Source organism: Amblyomma americanum, chromosome 6 (genome assembly GCF_052857255.1).
Source record: "Amblyomma americanum isolate KBUSLIRL-KWMA chromosome 6, ASM5285725v1, whole genome shotgun sequence".
NCBI classification, from domain to species: Eukaryota; Metazoa; Arthropoda; class Arachnida; order Ixodida; family Ixodidae; genus Amblyomma; species Amblyomma americanum.
In genome coordinates, this window is record NC_135502.1 from 81,855,840 (window position 1) to 81,878,339 (window position 22,500).

General features: G+C 47.2%; 91 non-coding genes across 91 annotated transcripts in view; all 91 read left to right on the forward strand.

The window, feature by feature from the left end:
• Positions 1 to 31: 31 nt before the first annotated feature.
• TRNAT-CGU (transfer RNA threonine (anticodon CGU)) lies at positions 32 to 103 on the forward strand. Its single transcript has one exon. It is a non-coding gene; the product is annotated as a tRNA-Thr (tRNA).
• Positions 104 to 245: 142 nt separating this feature from the next.
• On the forward strand, positions 246 to 317 carry TRNAT-CGU (transfer RNA threonine (anticodon CGU)). Its single transcript has one exon. It is a non-coding gene; the product is annotated as a tRNA-Thr (tRNA).
• A 142-nt stretch (positions 318 to 459) lies between these two features.
• Positions 460 to 531, forward strand: TRNAT-CGU (transfer RNA threonine (anticodon CGU)). The gene has a single exon. It is a non-coding gene; the product is annotated as a tRNA-Thr (tRNA).
• A 142-nt stretch (positions 532 to 673) lies between these two features.
• TRNAT-CGU (transfer RNA threonine (anticodon CGU)) lies at positions 674 to 745 on the forward strand. The gene has a single exon. It is a non-coding gene; the product is annotated as a tRNA-Thr (tRNA).
• A 142-nt stretch (positions 746 to 887) lies between these two features.
• On the forward strand, positions 888 to 959 carry TRNAT-CGU (transfer RNA threonine (anticodon CGU)). The gene has a single exon. It is a non-coding gene; the product is annotated as a tRNA-Thr (tRNA).
• Positions 960 to 1,101: 142 nt separating this feature from the next.
• On the forward strand, positions 1,102 to 1,173 carry TRNAT-CGU (transfer RNA threonine (anticodon CGU)). The gene has a single exon. It is a non-coding gene; the product is annotated as a tRNA-Thr (tRNA).
• Positions 1,174 to 1,529: 356 nt separating this feature from the next.
• Positions 1,530 to 1,601, forward strand: TRNAT-CGU (transfer RNA threonine (anticodon CGU)). The gene has a single exon. It is a non-coding gene; the product is annotated as a tRNA-Thr (tRNA).
• A 142-nt stretch (positions 1,602 to 1,743) lies between these two features.
• Positions 1,744 to 1,815, forward strand: TRNAT-CGU (transfer RNA threonine (anticodon CGU)). The gene has a single exon. It is a non-coding gene; the product is annotated as a tRNA-Thr (tRNA).
• A 142-nt stretch (positions 1,816 to 1,957) lies between these two features.
• Positions 1,958 to 2,029, forward strand: TRNAT-CGU (transfer RNA threonine (anticodon CGU)). The gene has a single exon. It is a non-coding gene; the product is annotated as a tRNA-Thr (tRNA).
• Positions 2,030 to 2,385: 356 nt separating this feature from the next.
• Positions 2,386 to 2,457, forward strand: TRNAT-CGU (transfer RNA threonine (anticodon CGU)). The gene has a single exon. It is a non-coding gene; the product is annotated as a tRNA-Thr (tRNA).
• Positions 2,458 to 2,599: 142 nt separating this feature from the next.
• Positions 2,600 to 2,671, forward strand: TRNAT-CGU (transfer RNA threonine (anticodon CGU)). The gene has a single exon. It is a non-coding gene; the product is annotated as a tRNA-Thr (tRNA).
• Positions 2,672 to 2,813: 142 nt separating this feature from the next.
• Positions 2,814 to 2,885, forward strand: TRNAT-CGU (transfer RNA threonine (anticodon CGU)). Its single transcript has one exon. It is a non-coding gene; the product is annotated as a tRNA-Thr (tRNA).
• A 142-nt stretch (positions 2,886 to 3,027) lies between these two features.
• TRNAT-CGU (transfer RNA threonine (anticodon CGU)) lies at positions 3,028 to 3,099 on the forward strand. The gene has a single exon. It is a non-coding gene; the product is annotated as a tRNA-Thr (tRNA).
• Positions 3,100 to 3,241: 142 nt separating this feature from the next.
• Positions 3,242 to 3,313, forward strand: TRNAT-CGU (transfer RNA threonine (anticodon CGU)). Its single transcript has one exon. It is a non-coding gene; the product is annotated as a tRNA-Thr (tRNA).
• A 142-nt stretch (positions 3,314 to 3,455) lies between these two features.
• Positions 3,456 to 3,527, forward strand: TRNAT-CGU (transfer RNA threonine (anticodon CGU)). Its single transcript has one exon. It is a non-coding gene; the product is annotated as a tRNA-Thr (tRNA).
• Positions 3,528 to 4,097: 570 nt separating this feature from the next.
• Positions 4,098 to 4,169, forward strand: TRNAT-CGU (transfer RNA threonine (anticodon CGU)). The gene has a single exon. It is a non-coding gene; the product is annotated as a tRNA-Thr (tRNA).
• Positions 4,170 to 4,311: 142 nt separating this feature from the next.
• Positions 4,312 to 4,383, forward strand: TRNAT-CGU (transfer RNA threonine (anticodon CGU)). The gene has a single exon. It is a non-coding gene; the product is annotated as a tRNA-Thr (tRNA).
• A 142-nt stretch (positions 4,384 to 4,525) lies between these two features.
• TRNAT-CGU (transfer RNA threonine (anticodon CGU)) lies at positions 4,526 to 4,597 on the forward strand. The gene has a single exon. It is a non-coding gene; the product is annotated as a tRNA-Thr (tRNA).
• A 141-nt stretch (positions 4,598 to 4,738) lies between these two features.
• TRNAT-CGU (transfer RNA threonine (anticodon CGU)) lies at positions 4,739 to 4,810 on the forward strand. Its single transcript has one exon. It is a non-coding gene; the product is annotated as a tRNA-Thr (tRNA).
• A 142-nt stretch (positions 4,811 to 4,952) lies between these two features.
• TRNAT-CGU (transfer RNA threonine (anticodon CGU)) lies at positions 4,953 to 5,024 on the forward strand. The gene has a single exon. It is a non-coding gene; the product is annotated as a tRNA-Thr (tRNA).
• A 142-nt stretch (positions 5,025 to 5,166) lies between these two features.
• Positions 5,167 to 5,238, forward strand: TRNAT-CGU (transfer RNA threonine (anticodon CGU)). Its single transcript has one exon. It is a non-coding gene; the product is annotated as a tRNA-Thr (tRNA).
• A 356-nt stretch (positions 5,239 to 5,594) lies between these two features.
• On the forward strand, positions 5,595 to 5,666 carry TRNAT-CGU (transfer RNA threonine (anticodon CGU)). The gene has a single exon. It is a non-coding gene; the product is annotated as a tRNA-Thr (tRNA).
• Positions 5,667 to 5,807: 141 nt separating this feature from the next.
• On the forward strand, positions 5,808 to 5,879 carry TRNAT-CGU (transfer RNA threonine (anticodon CGU)). Its single transcript has one exon. It is a non-coding gene; the product is annotated as a tRNA-Thr (tRNA).
• A 142-nt stretch (positions 5,880 to 6,021) lies between these two features.
• On the forward strand, positions 6,022 to 6,093 carry TRNAT-CGU (transfer RNA threonine (anticodon CGU)). The gene has a single exon. It is a non-coding gene; the product is annotated as a tRNA-Thr (tRNA).
• A 142-nt stretch (positions 6,094 to 6,235) lies between these two features.
• Positions 6,236 to 6,307, forward strand: TRNAT-CGU (transfer RNA threonine (anticodon CGU)). The gene has a single exon. It is a non-coding gene; the product is annotated as a tRNA-Thr (tRNA).
• A 142-nt stretch (positions 6,308 to 6,449) lies between these two features.
• Positions 6,450 to 6,521, forward strand: TRNAT-CGU (transfer RNA threonine (anticodon CGU)). The gene has a single exon. It is a non-coding gene; the product is annotated as a tRNA-Thr (tRNA).
• A 142-nt stretch (positions 6,522 to 6,663) lies between these two features.
• On the forward strand, positions 6,664 to 6,735 carry TRNAT-CGU (transfer RNA threonine (anticodon CGU)). The gene has a single exon. It is a non-coding gene; the product is annotated as a tRNA-Thr (tRNA).
• A 142-nt stretch (positions 6,736 to 6,877) lies between these two features.
• TRNAT-CGU (transfer RNA threonine (anticodon CGU)) lies at positions 6,878 to 6,949 on the forward strand. The gene has a single exon. It is a non-coding gene; the product is annotated as a tRNA-Thr (tRNA).
• A 142-nt stretch (positions 6,950 to 7,091) lies between these two features.
• TRNAT-CGU (transfer RNA threonine (anticodon CGU)) lies at positions 7,092 to 7,163 on the forward strand. The gene has a single exon. It is a non-coding gene; the product is annotated as a tRNA-Thr (tRNA).
• Positions 7,164 to 7,304: 141 nt separating this feature from the next.
• Positions 7,305 to 7,376, forward strand: TRNAT-CGU (transfer RNA threonine (anticodon CGU)). Its single transcript has one exon. It is a non-coding gene; the product is annotated as a tRNA-Thr (tRNA).
• Positions 7,377 to 7,518: 142 nt separating this feature from the next.
• TRNAT-CGU (transfer RNA threonine (anticodon CGU)) lies at positions 7,519 to 7,590 on the forward strand. The gene has a single exon. It is a non-coding gene; the product is annotated as a tRNA-Thr (tRNA).
• Positions 7,591 to 7,731: 141 nt separating this feature from the next.
• Positions 7,732 to 7,803, forward strand: TRNAT-CGU (transfer RNA threonine (anticodon CGU)). The gene has a single exon. It is a non-coding gene; the product is annotated as a tRNA-Thr (tRNA).
• Positions 7,804 to 7,945: 142 nt separating this feature from the next.
• On the forward strand, positions 7,946 to 8,017 carry TRNAT-CGU (transfer RNA threonine (anticodon CGU)). The gene has a single exon. It is a non-coding gene; the product is annotated as a tRNA-Thr (tRNA).
• A 142-nt stretch (positions 8,018 to 8,159) lies between these two features.
• TRNAT-CGU (transfer RNA threonine (anticodon CGU)) lies at positions 8,160 to 8,231 on the forward strand. The gene has a single exon. It is a non-coding gene; the product is annotated as a tRNA-Thr (tRNA).
• A 142-nt stretch (positions 8,232 to 8,373) lies between these two features.
• On the forward strand, positions 8,374 to 8,445 carry TRNAT-CGU (transfer RNA threonine (anticodon CGU)). Its single transcript has one exon. It is a non-coding gene; the product is annotated as a tRNA-Thr (tRNA).
• A 142-nt stretch (positions 8,446 to 8,587) lies between these two features.
• TRNAT-CGU (transfer RNA threonine (anticodon CGU)) lies at positions 8,588 to 8,659 on the forward strand. The gene has a single exon. It is a non-coding gene; the product is annotated as a tRNA-Thr (tRNA).
• Positions 8,660 to 8,801: 142 nt separating this feature from the next.
• On the forward strand, positions 8,802 to 8,873 carry TRNAT-CGU (transfer RNA threonine (anticodon CGU)). The gene has a single exon. It is a non-coding gene; the product is annotated as a tRNA-Thr (tRNA).
• A 141-nt stretch (positions 8,874 to 9,014) lies between these two features.
• Positions 9,015 to 9,086, forward strand: TRNAT-CGU (transfer RNA threonine (anticodon CGU)). The gene has a single exon. It is a non-coding gene; the product is annotated as a tRNA-Thr (tRNA).
• A 142-nt stretch (positions 9,087 to 9,228) lies between these two features.
• TRNAT-CGU (transfer RNA threonine (anticodon CGU)) lies at positions 9,229 to 9,300 on the forward strand. Its single transcript has one exon. It is a non-coding gene; the product is annotated as a tRNA-Thr (tRNA).
• A 570-nt stretch (positions 9,301 to 9,870) lies between these two features.
• TRNAT-CGU (transfer RNA threonine (anticodon CGU)) lies at positions 9,871 to 9,942 on the forward strand. The gene has a single exon. It is a non-coding gene; the product is annotated as a tRNA-Thr (tRNA).
• Positions 9,943 to 10,083: 141 nt separating this feature from the next.
• On the forward strand, positions 10,084 to 10,155 carry TRNAT-CGU (transfer RNA threonine (anticodon CGU)). Its single transcript has one exon. It is a non-coding gene; the product is annotated as a tRNA-Thr (tRNA).
• A 142-nt stretch (positions 10,156 to 10,297) lies between these two features.
• Positions 10,298 to 10,369, forward strand: TRNAT-CGU (transfer RNA threonine (anticodon CGU)). Its single transcript has one exon. It is a non-coding gene; the product is annotated as a tRNA-Thr (tRNA).
• A 142-nt stretch (positions 10,370 to 10,511) lies between these two features.
• On the forward strand, positions 10,512 to 10,583 carry TRNAT-CGU (transfer RNA threonine (anticodon CGU)). Its single transcript has one exon. It is a non-coding gene; the product is annotated as a tRNA-Thr (tRNA).
• Positions 10,584 to 10,939: 356 nt separating this feature from the next.
• Positions 10,940 to 11,011, forward strand: TRNAT-CGU (transfer RNA threonine (anticodon CGU)). The gene has a single exon. It is a non-coding gene; the product is annotated as a tRNA-Thr (tRNA).
• A 142-nt stretch (positions 11,012 to 11,153) lies between these two features.
• Positions 11,154 to 11,225, forward strand: TRNAT-CGU (transfer RNA threonine (anticodon CGU)). Its single transcript has one exon. It is a non-coding gene; the product is annotated as a tRNA-Thr (tRNA).
• Positions 11,226 to 11,367: 142 nt separating this feature from the next.
• Positions 11,368 to 11,439, forward strand: TRNAT-CGU (transfer RNA threonine (anticodon CGU)). The gene has a single exon. It is a non-coding gene; the product is annotated as a tRNA-Thr (tRNA).
• A 142-nt stretch (positions 11,440 to 11,581) lies between these two features.
• Positions 11,582 to 11,653, forward strand: TRNAT-CGU (transfer RNA threonine (anticodon CGU)). The gene has a single exon. It is a non-coding gene; the product is annotated as a tRNA-Thr (tRNA).
• Positions 11,654 to 11,794: 141 nt separating this feature from the next.
• On the forward strand, positions 11,795 to 11,866 carry TRNAT-CGU (transfer RNA threonine (anticodon CGU)). The gene has a single exon. It is a non-coding gene; the product is annotated as a tRNA-Thr (tRNA).
• A 141-nt stretch (positions 11,867 to 12,007) lies between these two features.
• Positions 12,008 to 12,079, forward strand: TRNAT-CGU (transfer RNA threonine (anticodon CGU)). Its single transcript has one exon. It is a non-coding gene; the product is annotated as a tRNA-Thr (tRNA).
• A 141-nt stretch (positions 12,080 to 12,220) lies between these two features.
• On the forward strand, positions 12,221 to 12,292 carry TRNAT-CGU (transfer RNA threonine (anticodon CGU)). Its single transcript has one exon. It is a non-coding gene; the product is annotated as a tRNA-Thr (tRNA).
• A 142-nt stretch (positions 12,293 to 12,434) lies between these two features.
• On the forward strand, positions 12,435 to 12,506 carry TRNAT-CGU (transfer RNA threonine (anticodon CGU)). The gene has a single exon. It is a non-coding gene; the product is annotated as a tRNA-Thr (tRNA).
• A 142-nt stretch (positions 12,507 to 12,648) lies between these two features.
• On the forward strand, positions 12,649 to 12,720 carry TRNAT-CGU (transfer RNA threonine (anticodon CGU)). The gene has a single exon. It is a non-coding gene; the product is annotated as a tRNA-Thr (tRNA).
• Positions 12,721 to 12,862: 142 nt separating this feature from the next.
• On the forward strand, positions 12,863 to 12,934 carry TRNAT-CGU (transfer RNA threonine (anticodon CGU)). Its single transcript has one exon. It is a non-coding gene; the product is annotated as a tRNA-Thr (tRNA).
• A 357-nt stretch (positions 12,935 to 13,291) lies between these two features.
• On the forward strand, positions 13,292 to 13,363 carry TRNAT-UGU (transfer RNA threonine (anticodon UGU)). Its single transcript has one exon. It is a non-coding gene; the product is annotated as a tRNA-Thr (tRNA).
• Positions 13,364 to 13,504: 141 nt separating this feature from the next.
• Positions 13,505 to 13,576, forward strand: TRNAT-CGU (transfer RNA threonine (anticodon CGU)). Its single transcript has one exon. It is a non-coding gene; the product is annotated as a tRNA-Thr (tRNA).
• Positions 13,577 to 13,933: 357 nt separating this feature from the next.
• Positions 13,934 to 14,005, forward strand: TRNAT-UGU (transfer RNA threonine (anticodon UGU)). Its single transcript has one exon. It is a non-coding gene; the product is annotated as a tRNA-Thr (tRNA).
• Positions 14,006 to 14,147: 142 nt separating this feature from the next.
• TRNAT-CGU (transfer RNA threonine (anticodon CGU)) lies at positions 14,148 to 14,219 on the forward strand. The gene has a single exon. It is a non-coding gene; the product is annotated as a tRNA-Thr (tRNA).
• A 143-nt stretch (positions 14,220 to 14,362) lies between these two features.
• Positions 14,363 to 14,434, forward strand: TRNAT-CGU (transfer RNA threonine (anticodon CGU)). Its single transcript has one exon. It is a non-coding gene; the product is annotated as a tRNA-Thr (tRNA).
• Positions 14,435 to 14,579: 145 nt separating this feature from the next.
• Positions 14,580 to 14,651, forward strand: TRNAT-CGU (transfer RNA threonine (anticodon CGU)). Its single transcript has one exon. It is a non-coding gene; the product is annotated as a tRNA-Thr (tRNA).
• A 143-nt stretch (positions 14,652 to 14,794) lies between these two features.
• TRNAT-CGU (transfer RNA threonine (anticodon CGU)) lies at positions 14,795 to 14,866 on the forward strand. Its single transcript has one exon. It is a non-coding gene; the product is annotated as a tRNA-Thr (tRNA).
• A 355-nt stretch (positions 14,867 to 15,221) lies between these two features.
• Positions 15,222 to 15,293, forward strand: TRNAT-CGU (transfer RNA threonine (anticodon CGU)). Its single transcript has one exon. It is a non-coding gene; the product is annotated as a tRNA-Thr (tRNA).
• Positions 15,294 to 15,433: 140 nt separating this feature from the next.
• TRNAT-CGU (transfer RNA threonine (anticodon CGU)) lies at positions 15,434 to 15,505 on the forward strand. The gene has a single exon. It is a non-coding gene; the product is annotated as a tRNA-Thr (tRNA).
• A 141-nt stretch (positions 15,506 to 15,646) lies between these two features.
• On the forward strand, positions 15,647 to 15,718 carry TRNAT-CGU (transfer RNA threonine (anticodon CGU)). Its single transcript has one exon. It is a non-coding gene; the product is annotated as a tRNA-Thr (tRNA).
• A 142-nt stretch (positions 15,719 to 15,860) lies between these two features.
• Positions 15,861 to 15,933, forward strand: TRNAT-CGU (transfer RNA threonine (anticodon CGU)). The gene has a single exon. It is a non-coding gene; the product is annotated as a tRNA-Thr (tRNA).
• Positions 15,934 to 16,074: 141 nt separating this feature from the next.
• Positions 16,075 to 16,146, forward strand: TRNAT-CGU (transfer RNA threonine (anticodon CGU)). The gene has a single exon. It is a non-coding gene; the product is annotated as a tRNA-Thr (tRNA).
• Positions 16,147 to 16,500: 354 nt separating this feature from the next.
• On the forward strand, positions 16,501 to 16,572 carry TRNAT-UGU (transfer RNA threonine (anticodon UGU)). The gene has a single exon. It is a non-coding gene; the product is annotated as a tRNA-Thr (tRNA).
• A 142-nt stretch (positions 16,573 to 16,714) lies between these two features.
• TRNAR-CCU (transfer RNA arginine (anticodon CCU)) lies at positions 16,715 to 16,785 on the forward strand. The gene has a single exon. It is a non-coding gene; the product is annotated as a tRNA-Arg (tRNA).
• A 355-nt stretch (positions 16,786 to 17,140) lies between these two features.
• Positions 17,141 to 17,212, forward strand: TRNAT-CGU (transfer RNA threonine (anticodon CGU)). Its single transcript has one exon. It is a non-coding gene; the product is annotated as a tRNA-Thr (tRNA).
• A 142-nt stretch (positions 17,213 to 17,354) lies between these two features.
• On the forward strand, positions 17,355 to 17,426 carry TRNAT-CGU (transfer RNA threonine (anticodon CGU)). The gene has a single exon. It is a non-coding gene; the product is annotated as a tRNA-Thr (tRNA).
• A 142-nt stretch (positions 17,427 to 17,568) lies between these two features.
• On the forward strand, positions 17,569 to 17,640 carry TRNAT-CGU (transfer RNA threonine (anticodon CGU)). The gene has a single exon. It is a non-coding gene; the product is annotated as a tRNA-Thr (tRNA).
• A 355-nt stretch (positions 17,641 to 17,995) lies between these two features.
• On the forward strand, positions 17,996 to 18,067 carry TRNAT-CGU (transfer RNA threonine (anticodon CGU)). The gene has a single exon. It is a non-coding gene; the product is annotated as a tRNA-Thr (tRNA).
• Positions 18,068 to 18,209: 142 nt separating this feature from the next.
• On the forward strand, positions 18,210 to 18,280 carry TRNAT-CGU (transfer RNA threonine (anticodon CGU)). The gene has a single exon. It is a non-coding gene; the product is annotated as a tRNA-Thr (tRNA).
• A 143-nt stretch (positions 18,281 to 18,423) lies between these two features.
• TRNAT-CGU (transfer RNA threonine (anticodon CGU)) lies at positions 18,424 to 18,495 on the forward strand. Its single transcript has one exon. It is a non-coding gene; the product is annotated as a tRNA-Thr (tRNA).
• Positions 18,496 to 18,637: 142 nt separating this feature from the next.
• TRNAT-CGU (transfer RNA threonine (anticodon CGU)) lies at positions 18,638 to 18,709 on the forward strand. Its single transcript has one exon. It is a non-coding gene; the product is annotated as a tRNA-Thr (tRNA).
• Positions 18,710 to 18,851: 142 nt separating this feature from the next.
• On the forward strand, positions 18,852 to 18,923 carry TRNAT-CGU (transfer RNA threonine (anticodon CGU)). Its single transcript has one exon. It is a non-coding gene; the product is annotated as a tRNA-Thr (tRNA).
• A 143-nt stretch (positions 18,924 to 19,066) lies between these two features.
• On the forward strand, positions 19,067 to 19,138 carry TRNAT-CGU (transfer RNA threonine (anticodon CGU)). Its single transcript has one exon. It is a non-coding gene; the product is annotated as a tRNA-Thr (tRNA).
• Positions 19,139 to 19,278: 140 nt separating this feature from the next.
• On the forward strand, positions 19,279 to 19,350 carry TRNAT-CGU (transfer RNA threonine (anticodon CGU)). The gene has a single exon. It is a non-coding gene; the product is annotated as a tRNA-Thr (tRNA).
• Positions 19,351 to 19,491: 141 nt separating this feature from the next.
• Positions 19,492 to 19,563, forward strand: TRNAT-UGU (transfer RNA threonine (anticodon UGU)). Its single transcript has one exon. It is a non-coding gene; the product is annotated as a tRNA-Thr (tRNA).
• A 142-nt stretch (positions 19,564 to 19,705) lies between these two features.
• TRNAT-UGU (transfer RNA threonine (anticodon UGU)) lies at positions 19,706 to 19,778 on the forward strand. Its single transcript has one exon. It is a non-coding gene; the product is annotated as a tRNA-Thr (tRNA).
• A 142-nt stretch (positions 19,779 to 19,920) lies between these two features.
• TRNAT-CGU (transfer RNA threonine (anticodon CGU)) lies at positions 19,921 to 19,992 on the forward strand. The gene has a single exon. It is a non-coding gene; the product is annotated as a tRNA-Thr (tRNA).
• A 142-nt stretch (positions 19,993 to 20,134) lies between these two features.
• Positions 20,135 to 20,206, forward strand: TRNAT-CGU (transfer RNA threonine (anticodon CGU)). The gene has a single exon. It is a non-coding gene; the product is annotated as a tRNA-Thr (tRNA).
• Positions 20,207 to 20,347: 141 nt separating this feature from the next.
• Positions 20,348 to 20,419, forward strand: TRNAT-CGU (transfer RNA threonine (anticodon CGU)). Its single transcript has one exon. It is a non-coding gene; the product is annotated as a tRNA-Thr (tRNA).
• Positions 20,420 to 20,560: 141 nt separating this feature from the next.
• On the forward strand, positions 20,561 to 20,632 carry TRNAT-CGU (transfer RNA threonine (anticodon CGU)). The gene has a single exon. It is a non-coding gene; the product is annotated as a tRNA-Thr (tRNA).
• A 142-nt stretch (positions 20,633 to 20,774) lies between these two features.
• TRNAT-CGU (transfer RNA threonine (anticodon CGU)) lies at positions 20,775 to 20,846 on the forward strand. The gene has a single exon. It is a non-coding gene; the product is annotated as a tRNA-Thr (tRNA).
• Positions 20,847 to 20,988: 142 nt separating this feature from the next.
• On the forward strand, positions 20,989 to 21,060 carry TRNAT-CGU (transfer RNA threonine (anticodon CGU)). The gene has a single exon. It is a non-coding gene; the product is annotated as a tRNA-Thr (tRNA).
• Positions 21,061 to 21,202: 142 nt separating this feature from the next.
• TRNAT-CGU (transfer RNA threonine (anticodon CGU)) lies at positions 21,203 to 21,274 on the forward strand. Its single transcript has one exon. It is a non-coding gene; the product is annotated as a tRNA-Thr (tRNA).
• A 141-nt stretch (positions 21,275 to 21,415) lies between these two features.
• On the forward strand, positions 21,416 to 21,487 carry TRNAT-CGU (transfer RNA threonine (anticodon CGU)). The gene has a single exon. It is a non-coding gene; the product is annotated as a tRNA-Thr (tRNA).
• A 355-nt stretch (positions 21,488 to 21,842) lies between these two features.
• On the forward strand, positions 21,843 to 21,914 carry TRNAT-CGU (transfer RNA threonine (anticodon CGU)). The gene has a single exon. It is a non-coding gene; the product is annotated as a tRNA-Thr (tRNA).
• Positions 21,915 to 22,056: 142 nt separating this feature from the next.
• On the forward strand, positions 22,057 to 22,128 carry TRNAT-CGU (transfer RNA threonine (anticodon CGU)). The gene has a single exon. It is a non-coding gene; the product is annotated as a tRNA-Thr (tRNA).
• Positions 22,129 to 22,270: 142 nt separating this feature from the next.
• TRNAT-UGU (transfer RNA threonine (anticodon UGU)) lies at positions 22,271 to 22,342 on the forward strand. The gene has a single exon. It is a non-coding gene; the product is annotated as a tRNA-Thr (tRNA).
• Positions 22,343 to 22,484: 142 nt separating this feature from the next.
• The window catches only part of TRNAT-UGU (transfer RNA threonine (anticodon UGU)), a 72-nt gene continuing 56 nt past the window's right edge, over positions 22,485 to 22,500 (forward strand). The window contains exon 1 of the tRNA in view: positions 22,485 to 22,500. This exon is cut by the window's right edge and continues 56 nt beyond it. This is a non-coding gene — a tRNA (tRNA-Thr).

Consider the following 22,500-nt stretch of genomic DNA (forward strand, 5'->3'; position numbering starts at 1 on the left):
TGTCTGATCTGAAGGAGCTGCTGTAAGAAGCGCCGCTATAGCTCAGTGGCAGAGCGCTGGTCTCGTAAACCAGCTTGCGTGAGTTCAATCCTCACTGGCGGCTGAAGACTGACCACTTTTTTTATTTTGTTAGGTAAACATGAGTGTGCTAATTAATGCGATGAGATAGAAATCCATATTCAATATGCACCGAGAGGCGCGAGCGCTTCCCTAATGTCTGATCTGAAGGAGCTGCTGTAAGAAGCGCCGCTATAGCTCAGTGGCAGAGCGCTGGTCTCGTAAACCAGCTTGCGTGAGTTCAATCCTCACTGGCGGCTGAAGACTGACCACTTTTTTTATTTTGTTAGGTAAACATGAGTGTGCTAATTAATGCGATGAGATTGAAATCCATATTCAATATGCACCGAGAGGCGCGAGCGCTTCCCTAATGTCTGATCTGAAGGAGCTGCTGTAAGAAGCGCCGCTATAGCTCAGTGGCAGAGCGCTGGTCTCGTAAACCAGCTTGCGTGAGTTCAATCCTCACTGGCGGCTGAAGACTGACCACTTTTTTTATTTTGTTAGGTAAACATGAGTGTGCTAATTAATGCGATGAGATAGAAATCCATATTCAATATGCACCGAGAGGCGCGAGAGCTTCCCTAATGTCTGATCTGAAGGAGCTGCTGTAAGAAGCGCCGCTATAGCTCAGTGGCAGAGCGCTGGTCTCGTAAACCAGCTTGCGTGAGTTCAATCCTCACTGGCGGCTGAAGACTGACCACTTTTTTTATTTTGTTAGGTAAACATGAGTGTGCTAATTAATGCGATGAGATAGAAATCCATATTCAATATGCACCGAGAGGCGCGAGAGCTTCCCTAATGTCTGATCTGAAGGAGCTGCTGTAAGAAGCGCCGCTATAGCTCAGTGGCAGAGCGCTGGTCTCGTAAACCAGCTTGCGTGAGTTCAATCCTCACTGGCGGCTGAAGACTGACCACTTTTTTTATTTTGTTAGGTAAACATGAGTGTGCTAATTATTGCGATGAGATAGAAATCCATATTCAATATGCACCGAGAGGCGCGAGAGCTTCACTAATGTCTGATCTGAAGGAGCTGCTGTAAGAAGCGCCGCTATAGCTCAGTGGCAGAGCGCTGGTCTCGTAAACCAGCTTGCGTGAGTTCAATCCTCACTGGCGGCTGAAGACTGACCACTTTTTTTATTTTGTTAGGTAAACATGAGTGTGCTAATTAATGCGATGAGATAGAAATCCATATTCAATATGCACCGAGAGGCGCGAGAGCTTCCCTAATGTCTGATCTGAAGGAGCTGCTGTAAGAAGCGCCGCTATAGCTCAGTGGCAGAGCGCTGGTCTCGTAAACCAGCTTGCGTGAGCTCAATCCTCACTGGCGGCTGAAGACTGACCACTTTTTTTATTTTGTTAGGTAAACATGAGTGTGCTAATTAATGCGATGAGATAGAAATCCATATTCAATATGCACCGAGAGGCGCGAGAGCTTCCCTAATGTCTGATCTGAAGGAGCTGCTGTAAGAAGCGCCGCTATAGCTCAGTGGCAGAGCGCTGGTCTCGTAAACCAGCTTGCGTGAGTTCAATCCTCACTGGCGGCTGAAGACTGACCACTTTTTTTATTTTGTTAGGTAAACATGAGTGTGCTAATTAATGCGATGAGATAGAAATCCATATTCAATATGCACCGAGAGGCGCGAGAGCTTCCCTAATGTCTGATCTGAAGGAGCTGCTGTAAGAAGCGCCGCTATAGCTCAGTGGCAGAGCGCTGGTCTCGTAAACCAGCTTGCGTGAGTTCAATCCTCACTGGCGGCTGAAGACTGACCACTTTTTTTATTTTGTTAGGTAAACATGAGTGTGCTAATTAATTCGATGAGATAGAAATCCATATTCAATATGCACCGAGAGGCGCGAGAGCTTCCCTAATGTCTGATCTGAAGGATCTGCTGTAAGAAGCGCCGCTATAGCTCAGTGGCAGAGCGCTGGTCTCGTAAACCAGCTTGCGTGAGTTCAATCCTCACTGGCGGCTGAAGACTGACCACTTTTTTTATTTTGTTAGGTAAACATGAGTGTGCTAATTAATGCGATGAGATAGAAATCCATATTCAATATGCACCGAGCGGCGCGAGAGCTTCCCTAATGTCTGATCTGAAGGAGCTGCTGTAAGAAGCGCCGCTATAGCTCAGTGGCAGAGCGCTGGTATCGTAAACCAGCTTGCGTGAGTTCAATCCTCACTGGCGGCTGAAGACTGACCACTTTTTTTATTTTGTTAGGTAAACATGAGTGTGCTAATTAATGCGATGAGATAGAAATCTATATTCAATATGCACCGAGAGGCGCGAGAGCTTCCCTAATGTCTGATCTGAAGGAGCTGCTGTAAGAAGCGCCGCTATAGCTCAGTGGCAGAGCGCTGGTCTCGTAAACCAGCTTGCGTGAGTTCAATCCTCACTGGCGGCTGAAGACTGACCACTTTTTTTATTTTGTTAGGTAAACATGAGTGTGCTAATTAATGCGATGAGATAGAAATCCATATTCAATATGCACCGAGAGGCGCGAGAGCTTCCCTAATGTCTGATCTGAAGGAGCTGCTGTAAGAAGCGCCGCTATAGCTCAGTGGCAGAGCGCTGGTCTCGTAAACCAGCTTGCGTGAGTTCAATCCTCACTGGCGGCTGAAGACTGACCACTTTTTTTATTTTGTTAGGTAAACATGAGTGTGCTAATTAATGCGATGAGATAGAAATCCATATTCAATATGCACCGAGAGGCGCGAGCGCTTCCCTAGTGTCTGATCTGAAGGAGCTGCTGTAAGAAGCGCCGCTATAGCTCAGTGGCAGAGCGCTGGTCTCGTAAACCAGCTTGCGTGAGTTCAATCCTCACTGGCGGCTGAAGCCTGACCACTTTTTTTATTTTGTTAGGTAAACATGAGTGTGCTAATTAATGCGATGAGATAGAAATCCATATTCAATATGCACCGAGAGGCGCGAGCGCTTCCCTAATGTCTGATCTGAAGGAGCTGCTGTAAGAAGCGCCGCTATAGCTCAGTGGCAGAGCGCTGGTCTCGTAAACCAGCTTGCGTGAGTTCAATCCTCACTGGCGGCTGAAGACTGACCACTTTTTTTATTTTGTTAGGTAAACATGAGTGTGCTAATTAATGCGATGAGATAGAAATCCATATTCAATATGCACCGAGAGGCGCGAGCGCTTCCCTAATGTCTGATCTGAAGGAGCTGCTGTAAGAAGCGCCGCTATAGCTCAGTGGCAGAGCGCTGGTCTCGTAAACCAGCTTGCGTGAGTTCAATCCTCACTGGCGGCTGAAGACTGACCACTTTTTTTATTTTGTTAGGTAAACATGAGTGTGCTAATTAATGCGATGAGATAGAAATCCATATTCAATATGCACCGAGAGGCGCGAGCGCTTCCCTAATGTCTGATCTGAAGGAGCTGCTGTAAGAAGCGCCGCTATAGCTCAGTGGCAGAGCGCTGGTCTCGTAAACCAGCTTGCGTGAGTTCAATCCTCACTGGCGGCTGAAGACCGACCACTTTTTTTATTTTGTTAGGTAAACATGAGTGTGGTAATTAATGCGATGAGATAGAAATCCATATTCAATATGCACCGAGAGGCGCGAGCGCTTCCCTAATGTCTGATCTGAAGGAGCTGCTGTAAGAAGCGCTGCTATAGCTCAGTGGCAGAGCGCTGGTCTCGTAAACCAGCTTGCGTGAGTTCAATCCTCACTGGCGGCTGAAGACTGACCACTTTTTTTATTTTGTTAGGTAAACATGAGTGTGCTAATTAATGCGATGAGATAGAAATCCATATTCAATATGCACCGAGAGGCGCGAGAGCTTCCCTAATGTCTGATCTGAAGGAGCTGCTGTAAGAAGCGCCGCTATAGCTCAGTGGCAGAGCGCTGGTCTCGTAAACCAGCTTGAGTGAGTTCAATCCTAACTGGCGGCTGAAGACTGACCACTTTTTTTATTTTGTTAGGTAAACATGAGTGTGCTAATTAATGCGATGAGATAGAAATCCATATTCAATATGCACCGAGAGGCGCGAGCGCTTCCCTAATGTCTGATCTGAAGGAGCTGCTGTAAGAAGCGCCGCTATAGCTCAGTGGCAGAGCGCTGGTCTCGTAAACCAGCTTGCGTGAGTTCAATCCTCACTGGCGGCTGAAGACTGACCACTTTTTTTTTTTTGTTAGGTAAACATGAGTGTGCTATTTAATGCGATGAGATAGAAATCCATATTCAATATGCACCGAGAGGCGCGAGCGCTTCCCTAATGTCTGATCTGAAGGAGCTGCTGTAAGAAGCGCCGCTATAGCTCAGTGGCAGAGCGCTGGTCTCGTAAACCAGCTTGCGTGAGTTCAATCCTCACTGGCGGCTGAAGACTGACCACTTTTTTTAATTTGTTAGGTAAACATGAGTGTGCTAATTAATGCGATGAGATAGAAATCCATATTCAATATGCACCGAGAGGCGCGAGAGCTTCCCTAATGTCTGATCTGAAGGAGCTGCTGTAAGAAGCGCCGCTATAGCTCAGTGGCAGAGCGCTGGTCTCGTAAACCAGCTTGCGTGAGTTCAATCCTCACTGGCGGCTGAAGACTGACCACTTTTTTATTTTGTTAGGTAAACATGAGTGTGCTAATTAATGCGATGAGATAGAAATCCATATTCAATATGCACCGAGAGGCGCGAGAGCTTCCCTAATGTCTGATCTGAAGGAGCTGCTGTAAGAAGCGCCGCTATAGCTCAGTGGCAGAGCGCTGGTCTCGTAAACCAGCTTGCGTGAGTTCAATCCTCACTGGCGGCTGAAGACTGACCACTTTTTTTATTTTGTTAGGTAAACATGAGTGTGCTAATTAATGCGATGAGATAGAAATCCATATTCAATATGCACCGAGAGGCGCGAGAGCTTCCCTAATGTCTGATCTGAAGGAGCTGCTGTAAGAAGCGCCGCTATAGCTCAGTGGCAGAGCGCTGGTCTCGTAAACCAGCTTGCGTGAGTTCAATCCTCACTGGCGGCTGAAGACTGACCACTTTTTTTATTTTGTTAGGTAAACATGAGTGTGCTAATTAATTCGATGAGATAGAAATCCATATTCAATATGCACCGAGAGGCGCGAGAGCTTCCCTAATGTCTGATCTGAAGGATCTGCTGTAAGAAGCGCCGCTATAGCTCAGTGGCAGAGCGCTGGTCTCGTAAACCAGCTTGCGTGAGTTCAATCCTCACTGGCGGCTGAAGACTGACCACTTTTTTTATTTTGGTAGGTAAACATGAGTGTGCTAATTAATGCGATGAGATAGAAATCCATATTCAATATGCACCGAGCGGCGCGAGAGCTTCTCTAATGTCTGATCTGAAGGAGCTGCTGTAAGAAGCGCCGCTATAGCTCAGTGGCAGAGCGCTGGTATCGTAAACCAGCTTGCGTGAGTTCAATCCTCACTGGCGGCTGAAGACTGACCACTTTTTTTATTTTGTTAGGTAAACATGAGTGTGCTAATTAATGCGATGAGATAGAAATCCATATTCAATATGCACCGACAGGCGCGAGAGCTTCCCTAATGTCTGCTCTGAAGGAGCTGCTGTAAGAAGCGCCGCTATAGCTCAGTGGCAGAGCGCTGGTCTCGTAAACCAGCTTGCGTGAGTTCAATCCTCACTGGCGGCTGAAGACTGACCACTTTTTTATTTTGTTAGGTAAACATGAGTGTGCTAATTAATGCGATGAGATAGAAATCCATATTCAATATGCACCGAGAGGCGCGAGAGCTTCCCTAATGTCTGATCTGAAGGAGCTGCTGTAAGAAGCGCCGCTATAGCTCAGTGGCAGAGCGCTGGTCTCGTAAACCAGCTTGCGTGAGTTCAATCCTCACTGGCGGCTGAAGACTGACCACTTTTTTTATTTTGTTAGGTAAACATGAGTGTGCTAATTAATGCGATGAGATAGAAATCCATATTCAATATGCACCGAGAGGCGCGAGCGCTTCCCTAATGTCTGATCTGAAGGAGCTGCTGTAAGAAGCGCCGCTATAGCTCAGTGGCAGAGCGCTGGTCTCGTAAACCAGCTTGCGTGAGTTCAATCCTCACTGGCGGCTGAAGACTGACCACTTTTTTTATTTTGTTAGGTAAACATGAGTGTGCTAATTAATGCGATGAGATAGAAATCCATATTCAATATGCACCGAGAGGCGCGAGCGCTTCCCTAATGTCTGATCTGAAGGAGCTGCTGTAAGAAGCGCCGCTATAGCTCAGTGGCAGAGCGCTGGTCTCGTAAACCAGCTTGCGTGAGTTCAATCCTCACTGGCGGCTGAAGACTGACCACTTTTTTTATTTTGTTAGGTAAACATGAGTGTGCTAATTAATGCGATGAGATAGAAATCCATATTCAATATGCACCGAGAGGCGCGAGCGCTTCCCTAATGTCTGATCTGAAGGAGCTGCTGTAAGAAGCGCCGCTATAGCTCAGTGGCAGAGCGCTGGTCTCGTAAACCAGCTTGCGTGAGTTCAATCCTCACTGGCGGCTGAAGACCGACCACTTTTTTTATTTTGTTAGGTAAACATGAGTGTGCTAATTAATGCGATGAGATAGAAATCCATATTCAATATGCACCGAGAGGCGCGAGAGCTTCCCTAATGTCTGATCTGAAGGAGCTGCTGTAAGAAGCGCCGCTATAGCTCAGTGGCAGAGCGCTGGTCTCGTAAACCAGCTTGCGTGAGTTCAATCCTCACTGGCGGCTGAAGACTGACCACTTTTTTTATTTTGTTAGGTAAACATGAGTGTGCTAATTAATGCGATGAGATAGAAATCCATATTCAATATGCACCGAGAGGCGCGAGCGCTTCCCTAATGTCTGATCTGAAGGAGCTGCTGTAAGAAGCGCCGCTATAGCTCAGTGGCAGAGCGCTGGTCTCGTAAACCAGCTTGCGTGAGTTCAATCCTCACTGGCGGCTGAAGACTGACCACTTTTTTTATTTTGTTAGGTAAACATGAGTGTGCTATTTAATGCGATGAGATAGAAATCCATATTCAATATGCACCGAGAGGCGCGAGCGCTTCCCTAATGTCTGATCTGAAGGAGCTGCTGTAAGAAGCGCCGCTATAGCTCAGTGGCAGAGCGCTGGTCTCGTAAACCAGCTTGCGTGAGTTCAATCCTCACTGGCGGCTGAAGACTGACCACTTTTTTATTTTGTTAGGTAAACATGAGTGTGCTAATTAATGCGATGAGATAGAAATCCATATTCAATATGCACCGAGAGGCGCGAGAGCTTCCCTAATGTCTGATCTGAAGGAGCTGCTGTAAGAAGCGCCGCTATAGCTCAGTGGCAGAGCGCTGGTCTCGTAAACCAGCTTGCGTGAGTTCAATCCTCACTGGCGGCTGAAGACTGACCACTTTTTTTATTTTGTTAGGTAAACATGAGTGTGCTAATTAATGCGATGAGATAGAAATCCATATTCAATATGCACCGAGAGGCGCGAGAGCTTCCCTAATGTCTGATCTGAAGGAGCTGCTGTAAGAAGCGCCGCTATAGCTCAGTGGCAGAGCGCTGGTCTCGTAAACCAGCTTGCGTGAGTTCAATCCTCACTGGCGGCTGAAGACTGACCACTTTTTTATTTTGTTAGGTAAACATGAGTGTGCTAAATAATGCGATGAGATAGAAATCCATATTCAATATGCACCGAGAGGCGCGAGAGCTTCCCTAATGTCTGATCTGAAGGAGCTGCTGTAAGAAGCGCCGCTATAGCTCAGTGGCAGAGCGCTGGTCTCGTAAACCAGCTTGCGTGAGTTCAATCCTCACTGGCGGCTGAAGACTGACCACTTTTTTTATTTTGTTAGGTAAACATGAGTGTGCTAATTAATGCGATGAGATAGAAATCCATATTCAATATGCACCGAGAGGCGCGAGAGCTTCCCTAATGTCTGATCTGAAGGAGCTGCTGTAAGAAGCGCCGCTATAGCTCAGTGGCAGAGCGCTGGTCTCGTAAACCAGCTTGCGTGAGTTCAATCCTCACTGGCGGCTGAAGACTGACCACTTTTTTTATTTTGTTAGGTAAACATGAGTGTGCTAATTAATGCGATGAGATAGAAATCCATATTCAATATGCACCGAGAGGCGCGAGAGCTTCCCTAATGTCTGATCTGAAGGAGCTGCTGTAAGAAGCGCCGCTATAGCTCAGTGGCAGAGCGCTGGTCTCGTAAACCAGCTTGCGTGAGTTCAATCCTCACTGGCGGCTGAAGACTGACCACTTTTTTTATTTTGTTAGGTAAACATGAGTGTGCTAATTAATGCGATGAGATAGAAATCCATATTCAATATGCACCGAGAGGCGCGAGAGCTTCCCTAATGTCTGATCTGAAGGAGCTGCTGTAAGAAGCGCCGCTATAGCTCAGTGGCAGAGCGCTGGTCTCGTAAACCAGCTTGCGTGAGTTCAATCCTCACTGGCGGCTGAAGACTGACCACTTTTTTTATTTTGTTAGGTAAACATGAGTGTGCTAATTAATGCGATGAGATAGAAATCCATATTCAATATGCACCGAGAGGCGCGAGCGCTTCCCTAGTGTCTGATCTGAAGGAGCTGCTGTAAGAAGCGCCGCTATAGCTCAGTGGCAGAGCGCTGGTCTCGTAAACCAGCTTGCGTGAGTTCAATCCTCACTGGCGGCTGAAGCCTGACCACTTTTTTTATTTTGTTAGGTAAACATGAGTGTGCTAATTAATGCGATGAGATAGAAATCCATATTCAATATGCACCGAGAGGCGCGAGCGCTTCCCTAATGTCTGATCTGAAGGAGCTGCTGTAAGAAGCGCCGCTATAGCTCAGTGGCAGAGCGCTGGTCTCGTAAACCAGCTTGCGTGAGTTCAATCCTCACTGGCGGCTGAAGACTGACCACTTTTTTATTTTGTTAGGTAAACATGAGTGTGCTAATTAATGCGATGAGATAGAAATCCATATTCAATATGCACCGAGAGGCGCGAGCGCTTCCCTAATGTCTGATCTGAAGGAGCTGCTGTAAGAAGCGCCGCTATAGCTCAGTGGCAGAGCGCTGGTCTCGTAAACCAGCTTGCGTGAGTTCAATCCTCACTGGCGGCTGAAGACTGACCACTTTTTTTATATTGTTAGGTAAACATGAGTGTGCTAATTAATGCGATGAGATAGAAATCCATATTCAATATGCACCGAGAGGCGCGAGCGCTTCCCTAATGTCTGATCTGAAGGAGCTGCTGTAAGAAGCGCCGCTATAGCTCAGTGGCAGAGCGCTGGTCTCGTAAACCAGCTTGCGTGAGTTCAATCCTCACTGGCGGCTGAAGACCGACCACTTTTTTTATTTTGTTAGGTAAACTTGAGTGTGGTAATTAATGCGATGAGATAGAAATCCATATTCAATATGCACCGAGAGGCGCGAGCGCTTCCCTAATGTCTGATCTGAAGGAGCTGCTGTAAGAAGCGCTGCTATAGCTCAGTGGCAGAGCGCTGGTCTCGTAAACCAGCTTGCGTGAGTTCAATCCTCACTGGCGGCTGAAGACTGACCACTTTTTTTATTTTGTTAGGTAAACATGAGTGTGCTAATTAATGCGATGAGATAGAAATCCATATTCAATATGCACCGAGAGGCGCGAGAGCTTCCCTAATGTCTGATCTGAAGGAGCTGCTGTAAGAAGCGCCGCTATAGCTCAGTGGCAGAGCGCTGGTCTCGTAAACCAGCTTGAGTGAGTTCAATCCTAACTGGCGGCTGAAGACTGACCACTTTTTTTATTTTGTTAGGTAAACATGAGTGTGCTAATTAATGCGATGAGATAGAAATCCATATTCAATATGCACCGAGAGGCGCGAGCGCTTCCCTAATGTCTGATATGAAGGAGCTGCTGTAAGAAGCGCCGCTATAGCTCAGTGGCAGAGCGCTGGTCTCGTAAACCAGCTTGCGTGAGTTCAATCCTCACTGGCGGCTGAAGACTGACCACTTTTTTTTTTTGTTAGGTAAACATGAGTGTGCTATTTAATGCGATGAGATAGAAATCCATATTCAATATGCACCGAGAGGCGCGAGCGCTTCCCTAATGTCTGATCTGAAGGAGCTGCTGTAAGAAGCGCCGCTATAGCTCAGTGGCAGAGCGCTGGTCTCGTAAACCAGCTTGCGTGAGTTCAATCCTCACTGGCGGCTGAAGACTGACCACTTTTTTTATTTTGTTAGGTAAACATGAGTGTGCTAATTAATGCGATGAGATAGAAATCCATATTCAATATGCACCGAGAGGCGCGAGCGCTTCCCTAATGTCTGATCTGAAGGAGCTGCTGTAAGAAGCGCCGCTATAGCTCAGTGGCAGAGCGCTGGTCTCGTAAACCAGCTTGCGTGAGTTCAATCCTCACTGGCGGCTGAAGACTGACCACTTTTTTTATTTTGTTAGGTAAACATGAGTGTGCTAATTAATGCGATGAGATAGAAATCCATATTCAATATGCACCGAGAGGCGCGAGCGCTTCCCTAATGTCTGATCTGAAGGAGCTGCTGTAAGAAGCGCCGCTATAGCTCAGTGGCAGAGCGCTGGTCTCGTAAACCAGCTTGCGTGAGTTCAATCCTCACTGGCGGCTGAAGACCGACCACTTTTTTTATTTTGTTAGGTAAACATGAGTGTGCTAATTAATGCGATGAGATAGAAATCCATATTCAATATGCACCGAGAGGCGCGAGCGCTTCCCTAATGTCTGATCTGAAGGAGCTGCTGTAAGAAGCGCTGCTATAGCTCAGTGGCAGAGCGCTGGTCTCGTAAACCAGCTTGCGTGAGTTCAATCCTCACTGGCGGCTGAAGACTGACCACTTTTTTTATTTTCTTAGGTAAACATGAGTGTGCTAATTAATGCGATGAGATAGAAATCCATATTCAATATGCACCGAGAGGCGCGAGAGCTTCCCTAATGTCTGATCTGAAGGAGCTGCTGTAAGAAGCGCCGCTATAGCTCAGTGGCAGAGCGCTGGTCTCGTAAACCAGCTTGCGTGAGTTCAATCCTCACTGGCGGCTGAAGACTGACCACTTTTTTTATTTTGTTAGGTAAACATGAGTGTGCTAATTAATGCGATGAGATAGAAATCCATATTCAATATTCACCGAGAGGCGCGAGCGCTTCCCTAATGTCTGATCTGAAGGAGCTGCTGTAAGAAGCGCCGCTATAGCTCAGTGGCAGAGCGCTGGTCTCGTAAACCAGCTTGCGTGAGTTCAATCCTCACTGGCGGCTGAAGACTGACCACTTTTTTTATTTTGTTAGGTAAACATGAGTGTGCTATTTAATGCGATGAGATAGAAATCCATATTCAATATGCACCGAGAGGCGCGAGCGCTTCCCTAATGTCTGATCTGAAGGAGCTGCTGTAAGAAGCGCCGCTATAGCTCAGTGGCAGAGCGCTGGTCTCGTAAACCAGCTTGCGTGAGTTCAATCCTCACTGGCGGCTGAAGACTGACCACTTTTTTTATTTTGTTAGGTAAACATGAGTGTGCTAATTAATGCGATGAGATAGAAATCCATATTCAATATGCACCGAGAGGCGCGAGAGCTTCCCTAATGTCTGATTTGAAGGAGCTGCTGTAAGAAGCGCCGCTATAGCTCAGTGGCAGAGCGCTGGTCTCGTAAACCAGCTTGCGTGAGTTCAATCCTCACTGGCGGCTGAAGACTGACCACTTTTTTATTTTGTTAGGTAAACATGAGTGTGCTAATTAATGCGATGAGATAGAAATCCATATTCAATATGCACCGAGAGGCGCGAGAGCTTCCCTAATGTCTGATCTGAAGGAGCTGCTGTAAGAAGCGCCGCTATAGCTCAGTGGCAGAGCGCTGGTCTCGTAAACCAGCTTGCGTGAGTTCAATCCTCACTGGCGGCTGAAGACTGACCACTTTTTTATTTTGTTAGGTAAACATGAGTGTGCTAATTAATGCGATGAGATAGAAATCCATATTCAATATGCACCGAGAGGCGCGAGAGCTTCCCTAATGTCTGATCTGAAGGAGCTGCTGTAAGAAGCGCCGCTATAGCTCAGTGGCAGAGCGCTGGTCTCGTAAACCAGCTTGCGTGAGTTCAATCCTCACTGGCGGCTGAAGACTGACCACTTTTTTATTTTGTTAGGTAAACATGAGTGTGCTAAATAATGCGATGAGATAGAAATCCATATTCAATATGCACCGAGAGGCGCGAGAGCTTCCCTAATGTCTGATCTGAAGGAGCTGCTGTAAGAAGCGCCGCTATAGCTCAGTGGCAGAGCGCTGGTCTCGTAAACCAGCTTGCGTGAGTTCAATCCTCACTGGCGGCTGAAGACTGACCACTTTTTTTATTTTGTTAGGTAAACATGAGTGTGCTAATTAATGCGATGAGATAGAAATCCATATTCAATATGCACCGAGAGGCGCGAGAGCTTCCCTAATGTCTGATCTGAAGGAGCTGCTGTAAGAAGCGCCGCTATAGCTCAGTGGCAGAGCGCTGGTCTCGTAAACCAGCTTGCGTGAGTTCAATCCTCACTGGCGGCTGAAGACTGACCACTTTTTTTATTTTGTTAGGTAAACATGAGTGTGCTAATTAATGCGATGAGATAGAAATCCATATTCAATATGCACCGAGAGGCGCGAGAGCTTCCCTAATGTCTGATCTGAAGGAGCTGCTGTAAGAAGCGCCGCTATAGCTCAGTGGCAGAGCGCTGGTCTCGTAAACCAGCTTGCGTGAGTTCAATCCTCACTGGCGGCTGAAGACTGACCACTTTTTTTATTTTGTTAGGTAAACATGAGTGTGCTAATTAATGCGATGAGATAGAAATCCATATTCAATATGCACCGAGAGGCGCGAGAGCTTCCCTAATGTCTGATCTGAAGGAGCTGCTGTAAGAAGCGCCGCTATAGCTCAGTGGCAGAGCGCTGGTCTCGTAAACCAGCTTGCGTGAGTTCAATCCTCACTGGCGGCTGAAGACTGACCACTTTTTTTATTTTGTTAGGTAAACATGAGTGTGCTAATTAATGCGATGAGATAGAAATCCATATTCAATATGCAGCGAGAGGCGCGAGCGCTACCCTAATGTCTGATCTGAAGGAGCTGCTGTAAGAAGCGCCGCTATAGCTCAGTGGCAGAGCGCTGTTCTTGTCAAACCAGCGGTCGTGAGTTCAATCCTCACTGGCGGCTGAAGCCTGACCACTTTTTTTATCTTGTTAGGTAAACATGAGTGTGCTAAATAATGCGATGAGATAGAAATCCATATTCAATATGCAGCGAGAGGCGCGAGCGCTACCCTAATGTCTGATCTGAAGGAGCTGCTGTAAGAAGCGCCTCTATAGCTCAGTGGCAGAGCGCTGGTGTTGTAAACCAGCGGTCGTGAGTTCAATCCTCACTGGCGGCTGAAGCCTGACCACTTTTTTAATTTGTTAGGTAAACATGAGTGTGCTAATTAATGCGATGAGATAGAAATTCATATTCAATATGCACCGAGAGGCGCGAGCGCTTCCCTAATGTCTGATCTGAAGGAGCTGCTGTAAGAAGCGCCGCTATAGCTCAGTGGCAGAGCGCTGGTCTCGTAAACCAGCGGTCGTGAGTTCAATCCTCACTGGCGGCTGAAGACTGACCACTTTTTTATTTTCTTAGGTAAACATGAGTGTGCCAATTAATGCGATGAGATAGAAATCCATATTCAATATGCACCGAGAGGCGCGAGCGCTTCCCTAATGTCTGATCTGAAGGAGCTGCTGTAAGAAGCGCCGCTATAGCTCAGTGGCAGAGCGCTGGTCTTGTCAAACCAGCGGTCGTGAGTTCAATCCTCACTGGCGGCTGAAGACTGACCACTTTTTTTTATTTTGTTAGGTAAACATGAGTGTGCTAATTAATGCGATGAGATAGAAATCCATATTCAATATGCACCGAGAGGCGCGAGCGCTACCCTAATGTCTGATCTGAAGGAGCTGCTGTAAGAAGCGCCGCTATAGCTCAGTGGCAGAGCGCTGGTCTTGTAAACCAGCGGTCGTGAGTTCAATCCTCACTGGCGGCTGAAGCCTGACCACTTTTTTTATTTTGTTAGGTAAACATGAGTGTGCTAATTAATGCGATGAGATAGAAATCCATGTTCAATATGCGCCGAGAGGCGCGAGCGCTACCCTAATGTCTGATCTGAAGGAGCTGCTGTAAGAAGCGCCGCTATAGCTCAGTGGCAGAGCGCTGGTCTCGTAAACCAGCTTGCGTGAGTTCAATCCTCACTGGCGGCTGAAGACTGACCACTTTTTTATTTTGTTAGGTAAACATGAGTGTGCTAATTATTGCGATGAGATAGAAATCCATATTCAATATGCACCGAGAGGCGCGAGCGCTTCCCTAATGTCTGATCTGAAGGAGCTGCTGTAAGAAGCGCGCCGCTATAGCTCAGTGGCAGAGCGCTGGTCTCGTAAACCAGCGGTCGTGAGTTCAATCCTCACTGGCGGCTGAAGACTGACCACTTTTTTTATTTTGTTAGGTAAACATGAGTGTGCTAATTAATGCGATGAGTGATAGAAATCCCATATTCAATATGCACCGAGAGGCGCGAGCGCTTCCCTAATGTCTGATCTGAAGGAGCTGCTGTAAGAAGCGCCGCTATAGCTCAGTGGCAGAGCGCTGGTCTCGTAAACCAGCTTGCGTGAGTTCAATCCTCACTGGCGGCTGAAGCCTGACCACTTTTTTTATTTTGTTAGGTAAACATGAGTGTGCTAATTAATGCGATGAGATAGAAATCCATATTCAATATGTACCGAGAGGCGCGAGCGCTTCCCTAATGTCTGATCTGAAGGGAGCTGCTGTAAGAAGCGCCGCTATAGCTCAGTGGCAGAGCGCTGGTCTCGTAAACCAGCTTGCGTGAGTTCAATCCTCACTGGCGGCTGAAGACTGACCACTTTTTTTATTTTGTTAGGTAAACATGAGTGTGCTAATTAATGCGATGAGATAGAAATCCATATTCAATATGCACCGAGAGGCGCGAGCGCTTCCCTAATGTCTGATCTGAAGGAGCTGCTGTAAGAAGCGCCGCTATAGCTCAGTGGCAGAGCGCTGGTCTCGTAAACCAGCTTGCGTGAGTTCAATCTCACTGGCGGCTGAAGCCTGACCACTTTTTTTATTTTGTTAGGTAAACATGAGTGTGCTAATTAATGCGATGAGATAGAAATCCATATTCAATATGCTCCGAGAGGCGCGAGCGCTTCCCTAATGTCTGATCTGAAGGAGCTGCTGTAAGAAGCGCCGCTATAGCTCAGTGGCAGAGCGCTGGTCTCGTAAACCAGCTTGCGTGAGTTCAATCCTCACTGGCGGCTGAAGACTGACCACTTTTTTATTTTGTTAGGTAAACATGAGTGTGCTAATTAATGCGATGAGATAGAAATCCATATTCAACATGCACCGAGAGGCGCGAGCGCTTCCTAATGTCTGATCTGAAGGAGCTGCTGTAAGAAGCGCCGCTATAGCTCAGTGGCAGAGCGCTGGTCTCGTAAACCAGCTTGCGTGAGTTCAATCCTCACTGGCGGCTGAAGACTGATCACTTTTTTTATTTTGTTAGGTAAACCTGAGTGTGCTAATTAATGCGATGAGATAGAAATCCATATTCAATATGCACCGAGAGGCGCGAGCGCTTCCTAATGTCTGATCTGAAGGAGCTGCTGTAAGAAGCGCCGCTATAGCTCAGTGGCAGAGCGCTGGTCTCGTAAACCAGCTTGCGTGAGTTCAATCCTCACTGGCGGCTGAAGACTGACCACTTTTTTTATTTTGTTAGGTAAACATGAGTGTGCTAATTAATGCGATGAGATAGAAATCCATATTCAATATGCAGCGAGAGGCGCGAGCGCTACCCTAATGTCTGATCTGAAGGAGCTGCTGTAAGAAGCGCCGCTATAGCTCAGTGGCAGAGCGCTGGTCTCGTAAACCAGCTTGTCGTGAGTTCAATCCTCACTGGCGGCTGAAGACTGACCACTTTTTTTATTTGTTAGGTAAACATGAGTGTGCTAATTAATGCGATGAGATAGAAATCCATATTCAATATGCACCGAGAGGCGCGAGCGCTTCCCTAATGTCTGATCTGAAGGAGCTGCTGTAAGAAGCGCCGCTATAGCTCAGTGGCAGAGCGCTGGTCTCGTAAACCAGCTTGCGTGAGTTCAATCCTCACTGGCGGCTGAAGACTGACCACTTTTTTTATTTTGTTAGGTAAACATGAGTGTGCTAATTAATGCGATGAGATAGAAATCCATATTCAATATGCACCGAGAGGCGCGAGCGCTTCCCTAATGTCTGATCTGAAGGAGCTGCTGTAAGAAGCGCCGCTATAGCTCAGTGGCAGAGCGGTCGTCTCGTAAACCAGCTTGCGTGAGTTCAATCCTCACTGGCGGCTGAAGACTGACCACTTTTTTATTTTGTTAGGTAAACATGAGTGTGCTAATTATTGCGATGAGATAGAAATCCATATTCAATGTGCACCGAGAGGCGCGAGCGCTTCCTAATGTCTGATCTGAAGGAGCTGCTGTAAGAAGCGCCGCATTAGCTCAGTGGCAGAGCGCTGGTCTTGTAAACCAGCGGTCGTGAGCTCGATCCTCACTGGCGGCTGAAGCCTGACCACTTTGTTTATTTTGTTAGGTAAACATGAGTGTGCTAATTAACGCGATGAGATAGAAATCCATATTCAGTATGCACCGAGAGGCGCGAGCGCTTCCCGAATGTCTGATATGAAGGAGCTGCTGTAAGAAGCGCCGCTATAGCTCAGTGGCAGAGCGCTGGTCTCCTAAACCAGCGGTCGTGAGTTCAATCCTACTGGCGGCTGAAGCCTGACCACTTTGTTTATTTTGTTAGGTAAACATGAGTGTGCTAATTAACGCGATTGAGATAGAAATCCATATTCAAGTATGCACCGAGAGGCGCGAGCGCTTCCCGAATGTCTGATATGAAGGAGCTGCTGTAAGAAGCGCCGCTATAGCTCAGTGGCAGAGCTCTGTCTCGTAAACCAGCGTGCGTGAGTTCAATCCTACTGGCGGCTGAAGCCTGACCACTTTTTTTATTTGTTAGGTAAACATGAGTGTGCTAATTAATGCGATGAGATAGAAATCCATATTCAATATGCACCGAGAGGCGCGAGCGCTTCCCTAATGTCTGATCTGAAGGAGCTGCTGTAAGAAGCGCCGCTATAGCTCAGTGGCAGAGCGCTGGTCTCGTAAACCAGCTTGCGTGAGTTCAATCCTCACTGGCGGCTGAAGACTGACCACTTTTTTTATTTTGTTAGGTAAACATGAGTGTGCTAATTAATGCGATGAGATAGAAATCCATATTCAATATGCACCGAGAGGCGCGAGCGCTTCCCTAATGTCTGATCTGAAGGAGCTGCTGTAAGAAGCGCCGCTATAGCTCAGTGGCAGAGCGCTGGTCTCGTAAACCAGCTTGCGTGAGTTCAATCCTCACTGGCGGCTGAAGACTGACCACTTTTTTTATTTTGTTAGGTAAACATGAGTGTGCTAATTAATGCGATGAGATAGAAATCCATATTCAATATGTACCGAGAGGCGCGAGCGCTTCCCTAATGTCTGATCTGAAGGAGCTGCTGTAAGAAGCGCCGCTATAGCTCAGTGGCAGAGCGCTGGTCTCGTAAACCAGCTGTCGTGAGTTCAATCCTCACTGGCGGCTGAAGCCTGACCACTTTTTTATTTTGTTAGGTAAACATGAGTGTGCTAATTAATGCGATGAGATAGAAATCCATATTCAATATGCACCGAGAGGCGCGAGCGCTTCCTAATGTCTGATCTGAAGGAGCTGCTGTAAGAAGCGCCGCTATAGCTCAGTGGCAGAGCGCTGGTCCTCGTAAACCAGCTTGCGTGAGTTCAATCCTCACTGGCGGCTGAAGACTGACCACTTTTTTTATTTTGTTAGGTAAACATGAGTGTGCTAATTAATGCGATGAGATAGAAATCCGTATTCAATATGCACCGAGAGGCGCGAGCGCTTCCCTAATGTCTGATCTGAAGGAGCTGCTGTAAGAAGCGCCGCTATAGCTCAGTGGCAGAGCGCTGGTCTCGTAAACCAGCTTGCGTGAGTTCAATCCTCACTGGCGGCTGAAGACTGACCACTTTTTTTATTTTGTTAGGTAAACATGAGTGTTCTAATTATTGCGATGAGATAGAAATCCATATTCAATATGCACCGAGAGGCGCGAGCGCTTCCCTAATGTCTGATCTGAAGGAGCTGCTGTAAGAAGCGCCGCTATAGCTCAGTGGCAGAGCGCTGGTCTCGTAAACCAGCGGTCGTGAGTTCAATCTCACTGGCGGCTGAAGCCTGACCACTTTTTTTATTTTGTTAGGTAAACATGAGTGTGCTAATTAATGCGATGAGATAGAAATCCATATTCAATATGCACCGAGAGGCGCGAGCGCTTCCCTAATGTCTGATCTGAAGGAGCTGCTGGTAAGAAGCGCCGCTATAGCTCAGTGGCAGAGCGCTGGTCTCGTAAACCAGCTTGCGTGAGTTCAATCCTCACTGGCGGCTGAAGACTGACCACTTTTTTTATTTTGTTAGGTAAACATGAGTGTGCTAATTAATGCGATGAGATAGAAATCCATATTCAATATGCACCGAGAGGCGCGAGCGCTTCCCTAATGTCTGATCTGAAGGAGCTGCTGTAAGAAGCGCCGCTATAGCTCAGTGGCAAAGCGCTGGTCTCGTAAACCAGCTTGCGTGAGTTCAATCCTCACTGGCGGCTGAAGACTGACCACTTTTTTTATTTTGTTAGGTAAACATGAGTGTGCTAATTAATGCGATGAGATAGAAATCCATATTCAATATGCACCGAGAGGCGCGAGCGCTTCCCTAATGTCTGATCTGAAGGAGCTGCTGTAAGAAGCGCCGCTATAGCTCAGTGGCAGAGCGCTGGTCTCGTAAACCAGCTTGCGTGAGTTCAATCCTCACTGGCGGCTGAAGACTGACCACTTTTTTTTATTTTGTTAGGTAAACATGAGTGTGCTAATTAATGCGATGAGATAGAAATCCATATTCAATATGCACCGAGAGGCGCGAGCGCTTCCCTAATGTCTGATCTGAAGGAGCTGCTGTAAGAAGCGCCGCTATAGCTCAGTGGCAGAGCGCTGGTCTCGTAAACCAGCTTGCGTGAGTTCAATCCTCACTGGCGGCTGAAGACTGACCACATTTTTTATTTGTTAGGTAAACATGAGTGTGCTAATTAATGCGATGAGATAGAAATCCATATTCAATATGCACCGAGAGGCGCGAGCGCTTCCCTAATGTCTGATCTGAAGGAGCTGCTGTAAAAGCGCCGCTATAGCTCAGTGGCAGAGCGCTGGTCTCGTAAACCAGCTTGCGTGAGTTCAATCCTCACTGGCGGCTGAAGACTGACCACTTTTTTTATTTTGTTAGGTAAACATGAGTGTGCTAATTAATGCGATGAGATAGAAATCCATATTCAATATGCACCGAGAGGCGCGAGCGCTTCCCTAATGTCTGATCTGTAGAGCTGCTGTAAGAAGCGCCGCTATAGCTCAGTGGCAGAGCGCTGGTCTTGTAAACCAGCTGTCATGAGTTCGATCCTCTCTGGCGGCTGAAGCCTGACCGCTTTTTTTATTTTGTTAGGTAAACATGAGTGTGCTAATTAACGCGATGAGATAGAAATCCATATTCAATATGCACCGAGAGGCGCGAGCGCTTCCCTAATGTCTGATCTGAAGGAGCTGCTGTAAGAAGCGCCGCATTAGCTCAGTGGCAGAGCGCTGGGTCTTGTAAACCAGCGGTCGTGAGTTCGATCCTCACTGGCGGCTGAAGCCTGACCACTTTGTTTATTTTGTTAGGTAAACATGAGAGTGCTAATTAACGCGATGAGATAGAAATCCATATTCAGTATGCACCGAGAGGCGCGAGCGCTTCCCGAATGTCTGATATGAAGGAGCTGCTGTAAGAAGCGCCGCTATAGCTCAGTGGCAGAGCGCTGGTCTCGTAAACCAGCTTGCGTGAGTTCAATCCTCACTGGCGGCTGAAGCCTGACCACTTTTTTTATTTTGTTAGGTAAACATGAGAGTGCTAATTAACGCGATGAGATAGAAATCCATATTCAGTATGCACCGAGAGGCGCGAGCGCTTCCCTAATGTCTGATCTGAAGGAGCTGCTGTAAGAAGCGCCGCTATAGCTCAGTGGCAGAGCGCTGGTCTCGTAAACCAGCTTGCGTGAGTTCAATCCTCACTGGCGGCTGAAGACTGACCACTTTTTTATTTTGTTAGGTAAACATGAGTGTGCTAATTATTGCGATGAGATAGAAATCCATATTCAATATGCACCGAGAGGCGCGAGCGCTTCCCTAATGTCTGATCTGAAGGAGCTGCTGTAAGAAGCGCCGCTATAGCTCAGTGGCAGAGCGCTGGTCTCGTAAACCAGCGGTCGTGAGTTCAATCCTCACTGGCGGCTGAAGCCTGACCACTTTTTTATTTTGTTAGGTAAACATGAGTGTGCTAATTAATGCGATGAGATAGAAATCCATATTCAATATGCACCGAGAGGCGCGAGCGCTTCCCTAATGTCTGATCTGAAGGAGCTGCTGTAAGAAGCGCCGCTATAGCTCAGTGGCAGAGCGCTGGTCTCGTAAACCAGCTTGCGTGAGTTCAATCCTCACTGGCGGCTGAAGACTGACCACTTTTTTTATTTGTTAGGTAAACATGAGTGTGCTAATTAATGCGATGAGATAGAAATCCGTATTCAATATGCACCGAGAGGGCGCGAGCGCTTCCCTAATGTCTGATCTGAAGGAGCTGCTGTAAGAAGCGCCGCTATAGCTCAGTGGCAGAGCGCTGGTCTCGTAAACCAGCTTGCGTGAGTTCAATCCTCACTGGCGGCTGAAGACTGACCACTTTTTTTATTTTGTTAGGTAAACATGAGTGTTCTAATTATTGCGATGAGATAGAAATCCATATTCAATATGCACCGAGAGGCGCGAGCGCTTCCCTAATGTCTGATCTGAAGGAGCTGCTGTAAGAAGCGCCGCTATAGCTCAGTGGCAGAGCGCTGGTCTCGTAAACCAGCGGTCGTGAGTTCAATTCTCACTGGCGGCTGAAGCCTGACCACTTTTTTTATTTTGTTAGGTAAACATGAGTGTGCTAATTAATGCGATGAGATAGAAATCCATATTCAATATGCACCGAGAGGCGCGAGCGCTTCCCTAATGTCTGATCTGAAGGAGCTGCTGTAAGAAGCGCCGCTATAGCTCAGTGGCAGAGCGCTGGTCTCGTAAACCAGCTTGCGTGAGTTCAATCCTCACTGGCGGCTGAAGACTGACCACTTTTTTTATTTTGTTAGGTAAACATGAGTGTGCTAATTAATGCGATGAGATAGAAATCCATATTCAATATGCACCGAGAGGCGCGAGCGCTTCCTAATGTCTGATCTGAAGGAGCTGCTGTAAGAAGCGCCGCTATAGCTCAGTGGCAAAGCGCTGGTCTCGTAAACCAGCTTGCGTGAGTTCAATCCTCACTGGCGGCTGAAGACTGACCACTTTTTTATTTTGTTAGGTAAACATGAGTGTGCTAATTAATGCGATGAGATAGAAATCCATATTCAATATGCACCGAGAGGCGCGAGCGCTTCCCTAATGTCTGATCTGAAGGAGCTGCTGTAAGAAGCGCCGCTATAGCTCAGTGGCAGAGCGCTGGTCTCGTAAACCAGCTTGCGTGAGTTCAATCCTCACTGGCGGGCTGAAGACTGACCACTTTTTTTATTTGTTAGGTAAACATGAGTGTGCTAATTAATGCGATGAGATAGAAATCCATATTCAATATGCACCGAGAGGCGCGAGCGCTTCCCTAATGTCTGATCTGAAGGAGCTGCTGTAAGAAGCGCCGCTATAGCTCAGTGGCAGAGCGCTGGTCTCGTAAACCAGCTTGCGTGAGTTCAATCCTCACTGGCGGCTGAAGACTGACCACATTTTTTATTTTGTTAGGTAAACATGAGTGTGCTAATTAATGCGATGAGATAGAAATCCATATTCAATATGCACCGAGAGGCGCGAGCGCTTCCCTAATGTCTGATCTGAAGGAGCTGCTGTAAAAAGCGCCGCTATAGCTCAGTGGCAGAGCGCTGGTCTCGTAAACCAGCTTGCGTGAGTTCAATCCTCACTGGCGGCTGAAGACTGACCACTTTTTTTATTTTGTTAGGTAAACATGAGTGTGCTAATTAATGCGATGAGATAGAAATCCATATTCAATATGCACCGAGAGGCGCGAGCGCTTCCCTAATGTCTGATCTGTAGGAGCTGCTGTAAGAAGCGCCGCTATAGCTCAGTGGCAGAGCGCTGGTCTTGTAAACCAGCTGTCATGAGTTCGATCCTCTCTGGCGGCTGAAGCCTGACCGCTTTTTTTATTTTGTTAGGTAAACATGAGTGTGCTAATTAACGCGATGAGATAGAAATCCATATTCAATATGCACCGAGAGGCGCGAGCGCTTCCCTAATGTCTGATCTGAAGGAGCTGCTGTAAGAAGCGCCGCATTAGCTCAGT